The sequence below is a fragment of the Zootoca vivipara genome, chromosome 5 (genome assembly GCF_965207765.1).
Source record: "Zootoca vivipara chromosome 5, rZooViv2.hap1.1, whole genome shotgun sequence".
Lineage (NCBI taxonomy): Eukaryota > Metazoa > Chordata > Lepidosauria > Squamata > Lacertidae > Zootoca > Zootoca vivipara.
The window spans coordinates 18,124,262-18,130,444 of NC_142588.1; positions in this window are offsets into that span (position 1 = coordinate 18,124,262).

The following is a 6,183-nucleotide window of genomic DNA, read 5'->3' on the forward strand; positions in this document are numbered from 1 at the left end:
TTGGCTTATGTCTTGAGTGCTTGTCTCCAGAAAGAGCTGATTTTGTTGCACTTACCATGAGAAATGTGTTTGTTTGTTTTTTAAAAAAAATTATATACAGTACTGATTCCAGGAAAAGCCTTCAAAGTGTTTACAAAAAAAGATAAAAAACAACAAGAATTTTAAACATATAGAAAGTTAAAACCACAATAGAATAGGCTAAAACAAATTAAAACTCATTAAAACTTTCTAAACATTTGGGTAGACTTCTCTAAATAAGAATGTATTTAGCATGCACGGAAAAGAATACAGTGAAATTGCCTGCCAGCTATCAGATGTTGAAGTTGGCTTCCATAATTGTTTCTTATAGTGTTGTAAGTGTTAGGATCTCTTGCTCTTGAGTAGGACCCTGGCAGAGACACATGCCCGACTGGCATGTTCCCTCCCTCTGGGTCGATCATTCGGGAGCTTCAAAAGCATTCATCAGCACACTTAGGGATCCGCAGAGTTTGCACAATTGCGTAACAGAACTCAGTAGCACAGCATTTGGCTAATCTATATTACAGTGGTACCTCTACTTACGAATGTTTCTACTTACGAATGGAGCTCCGTCCGCCATCTTGGATGCGGTTTAGATAGGATTTTTTCTACTTACGAATTTTTAGATAGGGTTGCTTCGACTTACGAATTTTTTCTCCCAATGCATTCCTATGGGATTCGACTTACAATTTTTTTCGACTTACAAATGTGCGTTCGGAACGCATTAAATTCGTAAGTAGAGATACCACTGTATTTACATATAAACACTCACAGAGCACTGCAACATGACTCCCTCTCTCTCTAGTATCACGACAGCAAAGAGAATGAACAAAGGACAACAGTCCCACTTCATGGCACACAGTAACACAAACTTCCTGTCTTCGTCACACCCGACTCTGGAATGAAAACACACTGTCATGTGATAGACAACAAACCCATGAATGCAAGCACGGGGAATGAATCTTCAACAGTAAGAACTATTCAACTTCCTCTTGAAACAAAAAATACATTACTACCTTCATAAGTGCACAATCTTGCTGATGCCTTTCTTGCTGGATTGTCCTGCATCAGAAGGCTGGGACTGCACATTTTAATGTTCCCCTGTAATTTTTCAAATTTCAGTTCACATAGGAAAAGCACTGTGCTTTTTCCTTTAGAGGAATTTGAGTCTCACTTAAAATACTTCATTGGAAGAGAGGGATTCTCAAATGTTTGTGATGGCTCTCCCCACCCCCACCCCATTTCTTCCAAGCTGTCTCCACCCCTTTACAGCTCTATATTCAGCTTTTCTGTGCTGCACTGGGTTGTAATTGATATATGGTCAGGGCTTTTTTCCCCCAGCTGTAACTCGCAGGAACTCAGTTCCTGCACCTCTTTTTCTAGAAGAACAGCACTGGATATGGTGCTATGCGAAGAACTAGATTTACTCTGAAAGACCTTATTTCCCCATATGAAGCAACCAGGACCCTGCAGTCATCTGAGGCCCTTCGTCACGTGCCTCCTCAGCAAGTGGTCCGGAAGGTGGCAGCATGATGACAGGCCTTTTTTGTGGTGGCTCTCCATTTGTGGAATGCTTTCCCTTGGGAGGCTTGCCTGGTGTCTTTATTGCATATCTTTAGGCACCAGGAAAAAACACCACTCTCCCATTAGTCCTTTGGCTGATTAAACTATGACCTTTTAAATGTGTTGAGGGTTGTTACGGTCTTTTTATTTATGTACTTTGTGGTTTTATGTTTTGAATTGCCTTGTGATCTTTGAAGGACGGTGTATAAATTAAAGGAATAATAAAATGCCTTTGCAGCTCCTTACCCGCTTGCCCCAGTAAAATTAGGTAGTCATTTACTAGATAGGGGGGGGGGGGTTTCCAAACTCAGATTTACTGCTGTGCAATGGGTGTAACAGTCCTGAATTTGAACTTGGGTATCCATGCATGTTGCTGCTACTTATACCTTCTCTCTCTCTCTTTCAAGCCATACTTTATTGAAATTCATAACAAAAACAAGATTAAATAAACAAAAAAACAAAACAAAAAAGACAATCGTGTGTAAGTAATCTTACATAAATTTACAAATATAAATTAATCCAATCTTATACAGTCTCTTTCCCTCTACATTCTTACAAAAGTATGATTGACTTCCCATCATCTCATTTCTAATATCGAATGTACTTACACTTATTACCTTAATCTTTCTATATTTTCTAATACTTTCTTACAACATATCGCACCAGTTTTCCTTATTTCTTTGTTGTTACTTTACACAGGGGTCATTCAAATGCTGCCATAGATGTCATAACGCTATTGTGTTTTTGCTGGTTACAAATATCCAGAACTGATCTGAAGGGGAGGCTGTTTTCCTTGCCTTACTCCTTGCTTAACAGTTTTGAAGCTGATCTTTAATATAACCAATAATAAATCTAAGGTATCTAAATACTATAATCTATAATTTAACCACCTAAATCTATACAGTACTGTATTATCAACTGACACCACCAGAATTTAAAGAATCTGTGACAGGGAAGTGGGGAAGAGCCTGACCATTAAATACCTGGGCCAGCAATAAACACACTTTTAAAATGCTGAGTATGATTCTGGCATCCAGTTTAGGCTCTACCCATGTACTGCCTGAAATGCTTTAGAGACCTGTAAAACTAGTTTGACAGGCCCCTAATTTGACAGGGGCTTCAAGTAAATCTATAGATAGGTAAATATTACAGTACAGTGTGAACTTGGATAGGAATGTCCTCTCCATCTGCTACTATTTTGATGGCTAGCTTTCAGATTCCTCAGCCTGTTGTGGACCAGTTGCTTGGAGTTTTGTGGCCATCCATGTGTTGAGTTGATGCTTGACCATCCTGGCTCCTAAAAGCAGCCAGAGGAAGCTTGGCTAGAGGAGGTGGTGGTTGTGAACACCTCCCTTGATGATGCTGTTCTACAGTTTTGTTCAGCGAGAAGCAGGGATTAGACTTGCTGACTTGATTGTACCCTTGTGCCTGTTTTAATTTGCCATTGTTAGGGGGGCATGAGAAAGCCATAGCAGCTCAACCCCAGACATTCTTACATATTAGCCTTCTTCAGGCATTACTCACACAAAGAGGGCAAGTGCAGCGAAAAGGGTCGTGTGGGGTCATGCACTTCGCTCAGTTCTTACGTGCAGCTTTTATATTGTCATGCAAGAGGCATCACGAGGCTGCCCTTGGAGACTTGTTTGGAAGCTGCAATTGGTACAGGATGTAAAAGACAGGGTGCTGATGGGCACTATTGACTGGGTGCATTTACACTAGTCCTTAAACCTGCACTGGTTGCCAGTATGCTTCTGAGCCGAATTCAACAGGTCCTGGGACTACATGGTGAAAGGTGTGCTGTAAATGTCTAAATAAACAACAAATTACTTTTGAAGCGAGGAGCCTGCTCTATTCATGGAGGCTCCTGGCACGATTGGGCAGTTACAAAAAGGCACAGCAAGAACAAAGAATTACAATTTTATGCTCTAAAAAGCCAGTGTTGTGTAGTGATTGGAGCACTGTACTAGGAGCTGGGAAACCAAGGTTCGAATCCCTGCTTAACCATGAAACTCTCCAGGTTTTGGGCCAGTCACCGCCTGTCGGCCCAAACTACCTCACAGGGTTGTGGAGATTAAACGAGGAGGGGGAGAACTGTGTACGCTGCCGTGAGCTCCTTGGAGGAAAATGTGGTATGTAAACACAATAAATAAATAAATACTCCTTGCTTTTTCCTGTTCCGAAAGAATAAAAGTTGACACCTGCATTAACGAAGATTTATGGCAATGTTATTACTCACACAAAGCAAGTTTGCTGTATGGCACATCGTGATTACTGCTGTAAAGAAAAATAATTCATTTCTCTCTGTTTTTAATTGGTACCTCCGGAGGGCGCAAGGGGTCAGTGCGCAGCCTTTGTGTTGTGGAGAAATTCCTGCTGTGGGTGGAGAAGTACAGTAATTAGAGAAATCTTATCTCGTTAAAAATAAGAACTATGGACACTTAATCTTGGAAACTGTCTACAAATGAAAAACACCTTCTTATGAAGCCTTGCACTTAAAAGGTTATCCTCTGGCCGTTGACCAGAAATGGAGAATGCACAAGTTTCAGGTTGGGGAATCAAATGGAGCCATTCTGAATCTGTTTGGAAATTGTGCACCTCTTGAATATGGCATCAGGGAGAGATGTAGCTGTGCATCCCTGTTTGTGAACTACCTAAGAGCATCTTTTAAAAAAATTATTTGGTTTTCAAATTAAAATTTTACAGACCTTTATCAAACAAATCAAGATTCCAATGATTCTCCTGGACTTCCACCCCCCTTAATAAATAATTTCCTCTCGCATCTTTTATGATGATCAAAATCTTTTACATCTCCATTGTTTCCAGAATTCACCCTTATACTACAAGTTATATTCCAATCCTAATGATTTGAAGTGTTTACAGTGGTCTAAGATATCATAGAATCATAGAGTTGGAAGAGACACAAGGGCCATCCAGTCCAACCCCCTGCCAAGCAGGAAACACCATCAAAGCATTCCTGACATATGGCCGTCAAGCCTCTCTTAAAGAAGGAGACTCCACCACACTTCTTGGTAGCAAATTCCACTGCCGAACAGCTCTTACTGTCAGGAAGTTCTTCCTAATGTTTAGGTGGAATCTTCTTTCTTGTAGTTTGAATCCATTGCTCCGTGTCTGCTTCTCTAGAGCAGCAGAAAACAACCTTTCTCCCTCCTCTATATGATATCCTTTTATATATTTGTACATGGCTATCATATCACCCCTTAACCTCTTCTCCAGGCTAAACATACCCAGCTTCCTAAGCCGTTCCTCATAAGGCATCATTTCCAGGCCTTTGACCATTTTGGTTGCCCTCCTCTGGACACATTCCAGCTTGTCAGTATCCTTGAACTGTGGTGCCCAGAACTGGACACAGTACTCCAGGTGAGGTCTGACCAGAGCAGAATACAGTGGTACTATTACTTCCCTTGATCTAGATGCTATACTCCTATTGATGCAGCCCAGAATTGCATTGGCTTTTTTAGCTGCGTCACACTGTTGACTCATGTTGTGGTCTACCAAGAGTCCTAGATCCTTTTCACATGTACTGCTCTCAAGCCAGGTGTCACCCATCCTGTATTTGTGCCTTTCATTTTTTTTTTGCCCAAGTGTAGTACTTTACATTTCTCCCTGTTAAAGGTCATCTTGTTTGCTTTGGCCCAGTTGTGTAAACCACAGAGCCTATGGATTGCTGATCAGAAGGTTGGAGGTTTGAATCCCTGCGACGGGGTGAGCTCCCGTTGCTCGGTCCCAGCTCCTGCCAATCTAGCAGTTCGAAAGCACATCAAAGTGCAAGTAGATAAATAGGTACCACTCTAGCGGGAAGGTAAACGGCGTTTCCGTGTGCTGCTCTGGTTTCGCTAGAAGCGGCTTAGTCATGCTGGCCACATGACCCGGAAGCTGAGTGCCGGCTCCCTCGGCCAGTAAAGTGAGATGAGCACTGCAACCCCAGAGTCGTCTGTAACTGGACCTAACGGTCAGGGGTCCCTTTACCTTTAAGATATGTTATACATTTTCCCCATTCCTTATTAAAATTTTGGTCTTCTGATTTCTAATTCTTCCAGTCATTTTAGCCATTTCAGCACAGTCCATCAGCTTCATCCACCATTCTTCTCTGGTAGGAACTTTATCTTCTTTCCATCTCTGGGCCAATAACATCCGTGCAGCCGTGGTCCCATACATAAATAGTCTTTTCTGCTCCCAAGGTACCTAAAAGCATCTTCTGGTCGGTCACTTTCAGGAATCTGATGCTGAGCCAGCTGGATCCTTGATCTGACCCAGCAGGGCTCTCCTGGTTCTTGTGCTCTTGCTGCATGTGCATGGTCCTACGTACAGTGCGGAGGCAGTTGCATTTGTGTGCTCATGCCTGCGCAGTGGAAGCTAATGGTGCATGGGTGGTGAATGTAAAGCCCACAGACATTGTGCTGCTTGTCATGTGGCGCTTTGCTCCATTACTGAGAGGATCCCAGAGATCCTTGGAGCTCTTATTTTGCAGGCTGCATTTGGCAGAAGCACACCAGAGTTGCCAACTGCCTAGAAAGAGGGAGTGCAGCTGGATGTGAAGCTGCTGGGAGTCAAGCACTCCGTGCATCAGCATGGGTGAGCACA